Raw genomic sequence first — 16,760 nt, 5'->3', positions numbered from 1 at the left:
GGTGTATTTGCATACAGAAGGATGCCATTTGGTCTGTGCAATGCACCTGTAACCTTTCAAAGGTGCATGCTCTCTATTTTCTCTGATATGGTGGAAAATTTTCTGGAAGTCTTCATGGATGACTTTTCAGTATCTGGAGACTCATTCAGCTCCTGTCTTGCCCATCTAGCACTTGTTCTAAAGAGGTGCCAAGAAACTAACTTAGTTTTAAACTGGGAGAAATGTCACTTTATGGTGACTGAAGGAATTGTCCTTGGGCACAAAATTTTGAACAAAGGAATAGAGGTGGATCAAGCTAAGGTAGAGGTAATTGAAAAATTACCACCACCAGCCAATGTTAAGGCAATCAGAAGCTTTCTGGGGCATGCAGGATTCTATAGGAGGTTTATAAAGGATTTTTCAAAAATCGCCAAACCTCTAAGTAATATGCTAACTGCTGACACACCATTTATCTTTGATCAGGAGTGTCTGCAGGCGTTTGAGACTCTGAAAGCTAAGCTGGTCACAGCACCAGTCATCTCTGCACCAGACTGGACATTACCATTTGAATTAATGTGTGATGCTAGTGACCATGCCATTGGTGCAGTATTGGGACAGAGGCATGACAAGCTTCTGCACGTCATTTATTATGCCAGTCGTGTTCTAAATGACGCACAGAAGAACTACACAACCATAGAAAAAGAGTTACTTGCAGTGGTTTACACCATTGACAAGTTCAGATCCTATTTAGTGGGATCAAAAGTGATTGTGTATATTGACCATGTTGCTCTTAAATATCTACTCACAAAGTAGGATTCAAAACCCAGACTCATCAGATGGGTGTTGCTTCTGCAAGAGTTTGATATAGAAATAAGAGACAGAAAAGGGACAGAGAACCAAGTAGCAGATCACCTGTCCCGAATAGAACCAGTAGAAGGGGCGTCTCTCCCTCTTACTGAGATCTCTGAAAACTTTCCAGATGAGCAACTCTTTGCCATCCAGGAAGTGCCATTGTTTTCAGACATTGCAAACTACAAGGCAGTGAGATTCATACCCAAAGAGTACAGTAGGCAGCAATCAAAGAAATTGATCACATATGCAAAGTACTATCTTGGGGATGAACCATATCTCTTCAAGAGATGTGCAGATGAAGTAATCCATAGATGTGTGCCTAAAGAAGAAGCACAGAAGATCCTCTGGCACTGCCATGGATCACAGTATGGAGGACATTTTGGAAGTGAGCGAACAGCCACAAGAGTCCTCCAATGTAGCTTCTACTGGCCTACTCTCTATAAAGATTCCCGAGTGTTTGTACTTAATTATGATAGTTGCCAAAGATCTGGTAATCTGCCTCACAGTTATGCCATGCCTCAACAAGGGATCTTGGAGATTGAGTTGTTTGATGTACGGGGTATTGACTTCATGGGGCCTTTCCCACCATCATACTCAAACACTTATATTCTGGTGGTAGTGGATTATGTATCCAAATGGGTGGAAGCTATTGCAACACCCACTAATGACACTAAGACAGTGTTAAAATTCCTCCAAAAACACATCTTCAACAGATTTGGTACCCCTAGAGTATTAATCAGTGATGGGGGCACTCATTTCTGCAATAAACAGCTTTACTCTGCTTTGGTTCGTTATGGAGTTAGCCACAGGGTGGCCACTCCATATCATCCACAAACAGATGGGCAAGTTGAAGTCTCTAACAGAGAACTTAAAAGAATCCTGGAACGGACTGTAATTAAACGTAGAAGGGATTGGGCAAGAAGCTTGGATGATGCTCTGTGGGCATACAGAACAGCATTCAAGACTCCCAAAGGAACTTCTCCATACCAGCTTGTGTATGAAAAGGCATGTCACTTGCCAGTGGAACTGGAACATAAGGCCAACTGGGCTACCAGATTCCTAAACCTTGATGCCAAGTTAGCCGGAGAAAAACGATTGCTTCAGTTAAATGAGCTAGATGAATTTAGACTCAATGCTTTCGAGAATGCAAAAATTTACAAAGAGAAAGCAAAAAGATGGCATGATAAGAAACTGTCATCCAGAGTCTTTGAGCCAGGGCAGAAAGTTCTGCTATTTAATTCTAGGCTCAGATTATTCCCCCGGAAATTAAAATCCCGGTGGAGAAGACCATATGTGATTACAAGTGTGTCACCATATGGATACGTAGAGCTTCAGGATAATGAGTCTAACAAAAATTTCATTGTTAATGGACAGAGAGTTAAACATTATCTCGAAAGCAATTTTGAGCAAGAATGCTCAAAACTGAGACTTGATTAAACCTCAGTAATAGTCCAGCTAAAGACAATAAAGAAGCGCTTGCTAGGAGGCAACCCAGCCATTTACAAAGTTTATTTGTTAATTAATTGATTTTTACAGGTATATGTCAAGTATCTTCAAGGTAAAATGGCAATTGCTTGAGTTCACAGTGTTATAGAAGGATTCAAAGGATAAAAATAGCAAATGGAAGCTCACTGGTGCGAAAACGCCAGTAAAAGCTGTTTTGGGCGTTAAACACCCAAAAGAAGCACCTTCTGGGCGTTGAACGCCAGAAAGAAGCACCTTCTGGGCGTTCAACGCTAGATTTACAGCGTCCTGGGCGTTCAGTAAATCGCCCAGTGACGAAGGAGTTCCTGGCATTCAACGCCAGAAAGAAGCAACAGCTGGGCGTTGAACGCCCAGGAGAAGCAGCGTTTGGGCATTAAACGCCCAAAACATGCAGCGTTTGGGCGTTTAACGCCAGGATGGTGGGGAGGAGGTAAATTCATTTTTTCTTCACAAATTTTTAATTTTTTTGTGTGTTTCAATTCATGATTTCTTGCATAAACACGTTCCAAATTCTCATCCTTCAATTCCAAAAATTTTAATCCTAATTTCTAAAAACCCTAATTTCTAAAATCCCTTTTTCAAAAATATCAAATGTATCTTAGTTCATAAACACAAATTTTTTCCAATCCAATCCAACTCTTCTCTCAAAATTTTTCAAAACTCAATTATCTTTTAAAATCATTTTCAAAATAAAAATTCAGATTTATCTTTTTCAAATATCATTCACAACTTTTTATTTTTAAATTATATCTTTTTCTTATCATATTTATCTTTCATAAATCATATCTTCTATCTTATCTGTTTAAATTTTTTTTTCGAAACCCACCCCCTCCCTTTTAAATCCACATTCGGCCTCCCTCCTCTCATCCACCATTCGACATTAGCTCTCCTTCTATCCCTCTCCTTTCTTTTCTTTTGCTTGAGGACAAGCAAACCTCTAAGTTTGGTGTGTTTATCCGATCACAAAAACATACTCACTAAGATCATGGCTCTTAAAGGAAAATAATCCACTCCAAGAGGCAAGAAAGAGAATATTCCAAAACCACTTTGGAATCAAGGGAAGTTCTTAACCAAAGAACACTCAGACCACTACCACAAAATAATGGATCTAAGATCAGTGATCCCGGAAGTCAAGTTCGATCTGAAAGAAGTTGAATAACCGGAGATCCAAGAGCAAATTTGAAACAGGAACTGGAAAATCCTAGCTAATACTGAAACAAAAGTGGGAAGGAATATGGTTCAGGAGTTCTATGCTAATCTGTGGCAAACAAACAGGTAGAGAATATCTGGAACTACCCTCTATGACTATCGAACCTTGGTCAGAGGAAAGATTGTTCACATCCACCCTGACAAAATCAGTGAGATCTTTAAGCTGCCTCAGCTGAAAGATGACCCAGACTCCTTTAATAGGAGAATGATGAGAACAAACAAGGGCCTGAACAAGATTCTAGAGGATATATGTATCCCTGGAGCCAGGTGGACCACTAGCACCACTGGCATCCTAATTCAACTCAAGAGAGAAGATCTCAAACCAGTCGCCAGAGGCTGGCTGGACTTCATTGGGCATTCTATATTGCCCACTAGCAACCGTTCTGAAGTCACTGTTAAAAGAGCAGTGATGATTCACTACATAATGTTGGGAAGAGAAGTAGAAGTTCATCAACTAATCTCGTGTGAACTTTACAAAATAGCAAACAAGAACTCCAAAGATGCCAAATTGGCTTATCCAAGCTTAATTTCTATGCTCTGCAAAGATGCTAGAGTGAGGATGGGAATAACTGAGTATATCTCAGTTGAGAGGCCAATCACTAAAATATCAATGAAAAAACAACAGTTGCAGGATGACCCCATCAAGAGGAGAGCACGGGAATTCCTCCACGAAATCCTTCAATTTGAATACTGGGAGCATCTTGAGGCATCTGTTTCCAAGTTGCAAGAAGCTATGGACCAAATAAAGGAAGAACAGAATAATCAGAATAGCATGCTTTGCAAATTGCTTAGGGAACAAGAGGAGCAAGGGCGTGACTTGAGGGAATTGAAGCATCAGAAATTAATTCTTGAAGGACCAAGCACCCCACAGACTAGAGGAACACCCATTTCCCAAAATACAGGTTGTTGAGTTCTAATTTTAGCTTTAACTCTGTGATAGTTGTTATTATAGGAATTTATCTTAGAAGTTATATAGGAGTAGTGGTAATTAGTATATCTATTTTGATTTTATTTTCAATTAAGTTATAATTTATTTTTCCCATCATCATCAAACATGAATAAAATAGTAGATTTTTAGAATAAAGAGGTAATTTATATTTTTTGAGTTCTTAATAAGAAAAATTATAATTAAATATATGTGGTGGCAATACTTTCTGTCTTCTGAATGAATGCTTGAACAATGCATATTTTTTATCTTGAATTTTATGAATGTTAAAATTGTTGGCTCCTGAAAGAATGATGAACAAGAGAAATATTATTGCTGATTTGAAAAATCATGAAATTGATTCTTGAAACAAAAAAAAGCAGTGAAAAAAATTTTTTACAAGGAATCATTGGATAAAGAAAAAGAAAAAGCCAATAGCCCTTAAAACCAAAAGGCAAGAGTAAAAAGGATCCAAGACTTTGAGCATCAATGGATAGGAGGGCCTAAGGAAATGAATTCAGGCCTAAGCGGCTAAATCAAGCTGTCCCATCCAAAGCAAAAAGAGTGTGCTTAAGAACTCTAGACACCTCTAATTGGGGACTTTAGCAAAGCTAAGTCACAATCTGAAAAGGTCCACCCAATTATGTGTCTGTGGCATTTATGTATCCGGTGGTAATACTGGAAAACAAAGTGCTTACGGACACGGCCAAGACTCATAAAGTAGCCGTGTTCAAGAATCAGCACACTAAACTAGGAGAATCAATAATACTATCTGAATTCTGAGTTCCTATGGATGCCAATTATTCTAAACTTCAAAGGATAAAGTGAGATGCCAAAACTGTTTAGAAGCAAAAAGCTACTAAGCCCCACTCATCTAATTAGAATCTGAGCTTCACTTGAAACTTGGAGATATTATTGTCTCTTAATTTCTTTTTATCCTATTTTATTTATCTAGTTGCTTGAGGACAAACAACAGTTTAAGTTTGGTGTTGTGATGAGCGGATATTTTATACGCTTTTTGGGGGTAATTTCATGTAGATTTTAGTATGTTTTAGTTAGTTTTTAGTATAATTTTATTAGTTTTTGGGCAAAATTCATATTTTTGGACTTTACTATGAGTTTGTGTGTTTTTCTGTAATTTCAGGTATTTTCTGGCTGAAATTGAGGGAGCTGAGCAAAAATCTGATTTAGGCTGGAAAAAGGACTGCTGATGTTGTTGGATTCTGACCTCTCTGCATTCGGAATGGATTTTTTGGACCTACAGGAGTCCAATTGGCGCGCTCTCAATTGGGCTAGAAAGTAGACATCCAGGGCTTTCCAGCAATATATGATAGTCCATACTTTGCGCGAATATAGACGACATAAACTGGCGTTCAACGCCAGTTCCATGTTGTAGCCTGGCATTCAGCGCCAGAAACAGGTTACAAGTTGGAGTTCAACGCCAGAAACAAGTTACAACCTGGCGTTCAACTTCAGAAACAGCCCAGGCACGTGAGAAGCTTAAGTCTCAGCCCCAACACATACCAAGTGGGCCCCAGAAGTGGATTTCTGCACCAATTATCTTAGTTTACTCATTTTCTGTAAACCTAGGTTACTAGTTTAGTATTTAAACAACTTTTAGAGACTTATTTTGTATCTCATGACATTTTTAGATCTGAAATTTGTGCCTTTTGACAGCATGAGTCTCTAAACTCCATTGTTGGGGGGTGAGGAGCTCTGCAGCGTCTCGATGAATTAATGCAATTATTTCTGTTTTCCATTCAAATACGCTTGTTCCTATCTAAGATGTTCATTCGCGCTTCACTATGAAGAAGGTGATGATCCATGACACTCATCACCTTCCTCAATCCATGAACGTGTGCCTGACAACCACCTCCATTCTACATCAGATTGAATGAGTATCTCTTAGATTTTTTAATTAGAATCTTCGTGGTATAAACTAGAATTGATGGCAGCATTCATGAGAATCCGGAAAGTCTAAACCTTGTCTGTGGTATTCTGAGTAGGATTTAAGGATTGAATGACTATGACGAGCTTCAAACTCGCGATTGTTGGGCGTGATGACAAACTTAAAAGAATCAATGGATTCTATTCCGACATGATCGAGAACCAACAGATGATTAGCTGTGCTGTGACAGAGCATTTGGACCATTTTCACTGAGAGGATAGGAAGTAGCCATTGACAACAGTGACACCCAACATACAGCTTGCCATGGAAGGAGCCTTGCGTGTTGGAAGAGGAGTACAAGAGAAAAGCTGAAATTCAGATGACAAAGCATCTCCAAAACTCCAACATATTCTCTATTATTGTACAATAAGTATTTATTTTATGCCCTTTTTCCTTTTTCCATTGAACTTGAAAAAACACTGTTGTTGGCATCCTGACTAAGAATAATAAGATAAACATAGCTTGCTTCAAACCAACAATCTCCGTGGGATTCGACTCTTACTCACGTAAGGTATTACTTGAACGACCCAGTGCACTTGCTGGTTAGTTGTGCGAGGTTGAGAAGGATTGCGATTTTCAATTTCGTGCACCAGTGGACTTCAGCTGTGGTGATGACTTCCGACAGCAAGGGACACCAACAGCGGTGGCGAAGACTTTCCACGGAGACTCCAATAACAGTGATGACAACGTGCTGATCTGTGACAACGACAGGAGTAAGCAACAGCGACGGGCCAACGGCAATTTTGGGTGGTGGCACAACAACCTTTTTTTAATGGAAGAGAGGGAGAGAGACGAGAGAGAGAGAATAGAGAGAGAGAGAGAGAGAGAGAGAGAGAGAGAGAGAAGAAGAAGAAGAAGAAGAAGAAGAAGAAGAAGAAGAAGAGAGTGAGTTTGCAATAGTGAGAGGGAGGAGCTTCACGTTTGAATATTATCCCAAATTTATTGTTGGATTTACTGGCAAAAAAATCAACAGTCATGTGTTCGTTGCTATCTAAACGCTGCGTTTCACTCATTTGTATTACCACCGAAAATTTCTAACGCTATACCTGGAACTAATAAAATTTATTTTCGATTCCCTATTTGTCATCAGATTTAGTTATAGATCTGACGGTAATGTATTCTAGGAATGAATTATTTTTCGTAACCATTAAAAAATTTGACGTTGAATTGATTAGTAACGTCTAGTGCTAAATCCGACGATATATATTAAATTGCATTTTTTGTGATGTAATTTGACCATCAACTCTATTTTTGTATTTTGGTTTATAAACAGGGTAGATACTATGATATCGTTTTCATTTACCCATTTGTCTTTTAAGTAAGTTATAATTATATACAAAGAAATTGTAAGAAATCCACCTGGATTTTTTAAAATATCTTTATATTTTCCATTATTTCTCTGTAAAGAAACAAAAAACTAATAATTCATTTAAGACATGTTTAACCCTCACAAAAATATGTTAACTTTTTAAAGGAAATTTGTAGTTAATTATGGGTTGTAGTTTGTAATAAGAACTCGCTCTTCACATTGGGGGGTACAACTCAATGATTTATTGTTAATTATGCAAAAGTGCCATAATTGTTATTAAAAAAGAAAAACATGTAACCTCCTAAAGCGAGATTTTTTTTTGACGTTTTCGAGAATATTTTTGAGAATATTGTTGAAAAATATGACAACTAGAATACACTATGAATATTTTTTTTTCATCGGTTTCGAGAACATATCGAAGTATAAAAATTATAAAACGTATAAGACGTCAAAGGTGTACATTACAACCTAAGATTAATTATAGCCTTACAAAGTTATGGTTCATACTTCTACTTTGATCGAATCATATGTTTTCATGGATTTATCACTATACACTTAAAAAAAAATTTTTCTTTTGTTGTGTTGGAGATAATCTATTCACAACTTTTGTTAGTTTTTTTTTTTTTATCATTATTGGTTTGCTAGTAACACAAAAATAAAAGCAGTATTTAATGAGAATTTTTAATGTATTTTTAAAAATATAAGTTCTTAAATTACTATTAAAATATTCAACTATTTATAAATATTATTACTTTGTCATGAATTATGATATCACTTTTTTCAAAAATTTAAATGGATAAAAATAGACAATATGAATGATTATATTTTGAGAAAAGAACAAATAGGTCCCTAACCTTTTGTTCTGCAGACATTTTCGTCCCTAACCATTGAAAAATACTTTTAAGTCCCTAACCTTCACAAAATTTGGACGGATCAGTCCCTGACGGAGGCATTTGGACGGATCAGTCCTTGACGGAGGCATTTGGATGGAAGGACTGATCCGTCCAAATTTTGTAAAGGTCAGAGACTTAAAAGTATTTTTCAATGGTCAAGAACAAAAATGTCCGCCGGACAAAAAATCAGGACCTATTTGTCCTTTTCTCTTATATTTTTAACTTACACTCCCCTTTAAGTATTTTTTTTGAATTTGTTTAATTTTTATATAGACTTTCTTTTTCATTTTTATTTTATTTGTCCTATGTTATTTTTTTTAATTTTAAAATTTACCAGGTATCAAAGTCTAAATTTTTCGAATATAAAAATCTAATACCATATTATAATATATGTATAAAAATATGATTGTTATTAATTAATTATGTATTTAGAATAGTTTTTAATTAAAAAATAAAAAATATATATTTATTTATTAAAAAAAATTAATGTTAAGATAGTATTTATTATAAAAAATATACACAGTAGCGAGATTGATTTATTTTTTGTGATGTCTTATGCATCACAACACTAGTAAATAAAAATAACCATTATCAATTNAACATCAATCTGAAATATAATTATTTTTAATAATATGTCGTTATGTAATTAGATACATGTAAAATTATTTTATATTCAATGCATTAAAATTATATATATATTTCGAATACAAAATGATTAATTATCGAGCTTTGTTGAATAAAAGAAGTTATATTGGTGCAGATTTTCGCTAGGAAGTGTGTGTTTCATATGCTCGCTCTGCTATATGACCATGATCTTGATGAGACAACATCCTTAAAGATAAAACACCGACAAATGGTGTGGTCACTGATCCCCATATATTACAACAACTATATCTCCCCATTTTCAGTCACAACTATATCTCCTATTTCCATCTCTGTGAAAGGAAAATGACAAATTTAGCCATGTTGTTCATCACCTTGTCCATAATCTGGGTTTTATTTTCAGTACCCTCAACTGTTTCAGAGATCACTCGCCATCATGAACAACCTCAACACACAATGTGCAATGAGTGTCATGAAAACCCACCATTGCCACCTCCACCGCCTCCGGAGATAAAGTGCCCACCACCGCCGGTCCCTGTGATAGAGTGTCCACCACCACCGGTCCCTGTGATAGAGAGTCCACCACCACCGGTCCCTGTGATAGAGAGTCCACCACCACCAGGGCTTCCATCACCTCGGCCACCACGGCCGATATGGCCGACAAGGCCACCACGGCCACCATGGCCACCATTGCCACCAATATTGCCACCAATATTACCACCAGCACCACCACTTCCATCACTGCTACCACCACCACCACCACGGCCATCACTGTATCCTGAAGGGCCGGAAGTAGAAGGAGAGGATTACGATGATTACAATGACGGCGAAAAGTTGGAGCCAGCAATGCAGTACTTGACTTTCGTAGCCCTTCTTTCGCTTCCATATTACTTGTTAGTTTAGGTGTGCATTGTTTCTGGTGATGCTTCTTCCCTTTCGCTTGTGTTCTTGTATTGTGGCAATAACAGTAGACTTATAAAGTTGTTTATATTTCGTTTGCATGATCATATTAAGGACATCTTCTTGGTTCATGCTTTTTAAACTAATTTTAATGTCTAAGATACTTAATTACATTTTACATATGTAGAATATAGAATATAACTGTTATAATTATTTATCTATAATTAAAATTAATTATAATTGTTTATCTATAAATAAAGGTTCGCGTATGATATATAATTTAAGTAAAATATAGGAAAAAAGATAAATAGGTCCTAACTTTTTAAATTTTTGATAAATACATTTCTGACAAAATTTAAATAAAAAAATTTTTGATTTTAACAAATAGATGACAATTTAATCATTTTATCTATTTGTCTCTCATACACTAAACAGAACTGACTGACGTAGTTGAATTACAGTATTATAGTGTCCGTTACGGTGTCACGTTGGAAGTGGAATAAAGTTTAAAGGATAAATAAATCTTTGACGTCATTTTGCAAATAAAGTTCGAAAGACAAATAGGTTCTTGAGAATTTAATTCATTATTATACTTCTATTATATTTCTATTATGAGAATTTAGTTTATAAAATTATACTTGTATTTTGAAATCTAATTAACTTGTTGTATTCTGTAATTTAGATTATTTATATTAAAATTGTAGAAATTAGACTTGTTCTATTTTTACTTTTTTTTTTAAATTGTATTAGTTCAATTTTCTCCCATTAGTTAGCGTTAATTAGAATTAGTGCATTTGTGTATTATATTGGAATTTGTTAAATTGCATTAGTTCAGTTTTCATCATACCAGTGGCATTAGTTAGCATCAGTTCATTTATAAATCAAGTTAGCATTAATTCACTTGTGCATCATTCATGTATTAGGTTAGTATTAGTGTATTTGTGTATTATATTAGAATTAGTATTTTTATCCGTAATAACATTACGAAAATAATTTTTTTTTAAATTATAGTTTACTTTGTTCTTACAGTATAAATTATGCATGGCACAAAAGATTTATAAAATCAAACTACTTTTACAAAATAAAAAAGTTGTAAGTTGACAAAAGTCTCTGATTAAGAAGACCAAAATATCTGTAGATAAAAAATTAAATAATAAGATTTTTGTTATTATTTTTATATAAAAAAGTCTAATTTTTTATTAATAATTAATTTTAACATTCGTTATCTAAAATTTAAAATAATTTAACGTGTATACTTTTACATTTAAAATATTTTAATTGTAAAAAAAAATTGGATGACATATTCTGATTTGTCAAATTACTAATATAAAATATAAATTATATATAGAGTAAAAATAGTAGAGAGAAATGGAAAAATGGAGAGTGATAGATGAGAGAATTTAGAAAGGAAGTTTATTAATTTTGAAATAAATTTTTTTCTCTCAATTTTAATAAGAGTGTCATGTGACACATTTGATTATTAAATTAGATAGTAATATATGATATATAATATAGGTATATTTCAATTAGATAGTAATATATGATACATATATAAGCATAATGAACTAAATTCTCAATAACCTATTTGTCCTTCGAACTTTATTTGCAAAATGACGTCAATGACATATTTGTCTTTCGAACTTTATTCCTCTTCCAGCGTGGCACCGTAACAGATACCTGAATACCGTTTCAACATAACCACGTCAGTCAGTTCCGTTTGATGTATGAGAGGTAAATAAACGGAAGGATTAAATTGTCCTCATTTATTAAAGTCAGGGACTTTTTTTGTATTTAAATTTTGTCAGAAATATATTTATCAAAAATTTAAAAAGTTAGAACTTATTTGTCCTTTTTTCTAAAATATATAAAAAATATGAAATTAAATTGAGAGTCTTCATTTTCTCTCCCTTAGAAGAGCTAATAAAGAGTAGAGATATATTTTATTGTTGTCTTATTATTCATCTTTCTGTTATATTTTTATATTATTATTGTGAAAAAAATTATATTATATTATTGTTAAAGTGTTTAGATAAATCACCGTTCCTGAGTAAATTAATTCTGGATTTATACTTAGTCTATAATCATATTAAATTTGATACAAGACTAAAGCCAAAATAAAAACCCTGGCCAGTAATCCATTAGAACTAAAAAGAAACCTGACTCACTAAATTTCCTATCATACAGGTTCACAATAATGAAATAAAACAATTTCGTTTGGTGAACAATAAGAGATATAGATAACGTGAATAACAAATCACATTTTAAATCCACTAATCATTTAATTTCATACTCTAAATTCATTACTTTTATCTAATTTTATTTTGACCTAATTACATCTCTTTTTAATCCAAATTTCCTTTTTATCACAGCTAGTTGTCCGTCACTTACTTTAACATGCAGTTTTTTTTGCTAGCGAAAAAGCTTCTAAGCGCTGTCGTCTCCTACTGTCACCAACTCTGAGTGTAAGTAAGCCGTTCCGTATTAAGAACAAACATCTTATTTGCATGAAAAATAAACATCTCATTCACATTAAGAACAAACATCCTATTTGTATGAAAAATAAACATCTGCATGAGCGATGAAGGCGAGAGGGCAGAGGCAATTACCGTGGCGCGATGGAAGATAAAGCTGAGCTACTTGCAGCAGTGCGATGGAGGTGCGATGAGGCTTGGCTGCATGCGGCGGTTAGAGAGACGCGACGAAGCACGGATGCGTGCGGCAATTAAAGACACAACTAGAAAATGGATTAATACAGACAGATTTACAGACAGATTTAGTCTTTATTACATACGGATTTTTGGTTATCGACGAAATTACCGACGGATTTTGTCCCTCTGTAAAAGCCTCATCAGAAATTATTTACCGACGGATTTTTTTCATCGAAAAATTACCGACGGATTTTTACCAGTTACAGACGGATTTTTCCTTTGTAAATTCTCCATCCATTTTCCTGAAACGTCGAACTTTTCGACGGATTTTCCGTCGGTAATTGGAACCTTGGGAAATCATCCCAAACTCTAAATACAGACAGAAAAACCGTCTGTAAATCTGTCAGTAAGGTAATATAATTTTTTTAGATTTTTCCATTGCTAAATAAACTTGTTTTCATACAAAATAAATATAAATTTAATACAAATTTTTATCTAATTTGTATTCGAATATTTATAATATTTCAAAAAATAAACAAATTCATCGTATTATCAAACTAAAAGAAAAGTACTATAAACAAGCAAATCAATATAATTCAAAACATAAACAAAGTGTATTGATCATCAACTATAATTTCTAGTATATTGTTCAACCATACTAAAACTATCGGCTATAACTCTGGTGTGACATCCTTTTCAGCTTTTACATCTTTGTGATCCACTTCTATTTCTCTGTCTGGTTCCTAATTAATCTTCTTGTTTTGAATTGCCTTGTGGGGTGGTGACATATGGAAAGACAAGCACTTCAAATCAATTGGATTCAGCTTTTCCAAAGACTGAATTCTGAGAGTCCTAAGCGGTGAGGTATCAGAAGATCTTGGACTGTTCTCTCCGGTTCAGGCAGTGTATTTCATGAGTTCTGACAGTGTATTTTTTACACCTAAGTAACACAGAATTAGGTTGTTCAGCCATAAATATGCTATCACTGACCACAATTTGAGTGAAAAATAAGCAGAAGATTATTTTCTCCAAATCCTCAATTTTGTTCAAAAGTATATATATAAGCTTTTAGACCCTAACAGAGTCTGCATTACTAAACAAAAAACTTCCTATGCATGTGTGGCTATTTCAAAATGCCTCTTCTCTTACGCTCTCTCAAATCACTAGGTATAATAAATACAGAATCTACACAAAGGCCACCTTTAGAATGTGTACAATCAATTTGTTTCATGGAGAATCTAACCTCAGTCTTAGGCTCTGATCCACTAATTATATTTGTATTTATAATAGTAGCAATTCTAATACTAGCAATAAAATCCTGGCATTCTACACCCGATATCGATATATATATATTATAATAAATATATATTGAGACTTATTAAAAAAAGAAGAGGAGGAAGAAAATAATATCTTAACTGTTGGATGAGGAGGGAAGTGAAGGAGGGTGGTGCATGACAAAAATTTGATAAAACTGGCACAAAAATCACCAAAAAAATTAGAAAAGAAGGAACATAAAGATAATCTGAATTACTTATGTAAAGCCATTAGGCCCTCTAATGTTATCACTTATCACATACAAAAGAAGAAGTAATGCATAGTAGGGTATCAAAATTCACCAAAGCTATAAGTCCCTTGATTTCAGCACCACCATTGATTACAGCTTCTTTAGTAGAAATACGCTCATAAAGCCCCAAAAGCAAAGACATCTAATTTAGGAGAAAATCTGCCATATATATACCTGTGAATAAGAGAATAAAATGGTTCAATGGTATAATTGAATTTGATCCCTTAAGTGCATGTTCTGTTTTGCCATGAGAATGTGTCAATTTAAAGTAACAAACATGATTCATCATACTCTGGTGGCATGTAACCAAATGTACCTGCCATATTAGCAGTGGGAGCTGATGAACTTCCAATATCAATCAGTGACGAACGGATTCTTGCATGGTCTAGAATTTTTATAAATAAGTTCTCGTTGAAAGTATAGCTTCTAGACCGACAAAGAATCCTTTCGTGCAAAAATTTTGGTTGTCACAAGTAACTAACCCCTAATAAAATTGAAAACCGAATTATTTAAACCTCGGGTCGTCTCTCAAGGAATTGCAGGGAAGTGTCCTTATTATTGGTTATGAGTTGTGTAAATTGGGGTTTTGGATTGAGAAATAAGAAGAGAAAATTCCAAAGAAAATAATTAATAACAATAAAAAGTCTTGACTAGGAGAAGATTGATCTGAAGTTCTATCCTTGTTGGATTTCCCAAGATTAATTAGTAATAGGTTGTTGTTCTACTTATTTATCCGTTACTGAGTAAAAAAAAAGTCAAGTAAGTTAGAAGCCAATTTCTATTCACAAGTCCTAATCCTCTCCTTTGGGAGGGATTAGCGTTAGTAACTAGAGAGCTGGCCAACAACTTCCAATTACCAATTAACTCTAGAGTATTCCAACTCAAGGGTCTCAAATATTAATCAACTCCAAAGTCAAGTTAAAAGCCTACTCTACTGACATAGATGCCAATTCCGCATTCATGAAAAGGGAGTAGAAAGAAGACATGATAATTTGAATAAAATTGGAAGTAATTAAATAAATAATAAAATTAAATTCATAAAAGCAATCCAACTGTAACTCTGAACAAGGATTAAGGATATGGAAGAATAAGTAACAAGTAAGGAAACAAACTAGAATGATGAAGTCTTCAATGGAAGTAGTGACTCTGTAAATACCCAATCCAAAAGCATAAAACTAAGAATCCTAAATCCTAGAGAGAGGAGAGTCCTCTCTCTAAAAACTACATCTAAATTATGAAAAGTGAATAATGAGAAGTCCCCTTGATTCCTCCACTCTCAGCCTCTAATCTGTGTTTTCTAGGCCGAGAACTGGGTCAAAAACAGCCCAAAAATCGCTGGGGACAATTTCTGGGTCGCTGAATTTTCTGCGGAACGACGCGTGTGTGTGATTCATGCGTGCGCATCACCTAGATATACAGCCACTATGAAAATTATATATCATTTCGAAATCCCGGACGTTAGCTTTCTAACGCAACTAGAACCGCCTCATTTGGATTTCTGTAGTTCAAGTTATGGTCGATTGAGTGTGAAGAGGTCAGGGCTGACAGCTTTACAGTTCCTTCAGCTTCTTGTATTTCTTCCACTTTTGCATGCTTCCTTTCCATCCTCTAAACCATCATTGCCCTGTAATCTCTGAAAACACTTAACACATATATTACGGCATCAAATGGTAATAAGAGAGGATTAAAATTAGCAAATATAAGGCCAAAGAAGCATGTTATCAATCATGGCACAAAATTAGGAAGGAAAATGTAAAACATACGAATTGTATGAATAAGTGTGAGAATAATGGATAAAATCTACTAGATTAAGCACATGATAAACCCTAAAAATGGGGTTTATCAATCAGCTTTGCTTAGTCCAAAATTTGCATCCTGCAGATTAACTAATACACAGTATCTCAGAATTATAGCACAAAGATAAGAGTAACAAGATCACATAAGTCTTCAAAATGTTTCATACCTTTTCGTGGAAGGATTTGTCTAATAATATGTTTGCCGACTTTATATCGCGATGGATATATACAGGCTTTGTATGTTCATGAATATATTCAAGTCCCCTGGCTGAATCCAGAGCTATTTGAATCTAGGTAGACCATGGCAAAGGTTCTTTAAGACTTGGGGGTGTTTAATGAGGAGAAATAAGCTACAAGAAAGTCGGACCAAAGTTTCGAGAATATATGAGGCATAAAGCAAAAGAAAAATAAAGTTACTACCTCTGCAGGTATCGGATTGCTACAGGACCTCTAGAACACTGATTTATATAAGTTTGAAAAGTAGACTTTGGGTTGCTGTTCCCATTAGCATAGCAGGCAACTACTGCAGCACCATGAATATCAGAAGCTGATTTTAAACCTTCTTTATCAGAAAGGTCAAGATGGTCCAGTTTACAACACCTTATAGCCAGATGGCAACTGTTCGACTCTTTACCAGATAGTGAGAGAT

The sequence above is a fragment of the Arachis duranensis genome, chromosome 9 (genome assembly GCF_000817695.3).
Source record: "Arachis duranensis cultivar V14167 chromosome 9, aradu.V14167.gnm2.J7QH, whole genome shotgun sequence".
Lineage (NCBI taxonomy): Eukaryota > Viridiplantae > Streptophyta > Magnoliopsida > Fabales > Fabaceae > Arachis > Arachis duranensis.
This window is presented reverse-complemented; position numbering follows the sequence as displayed.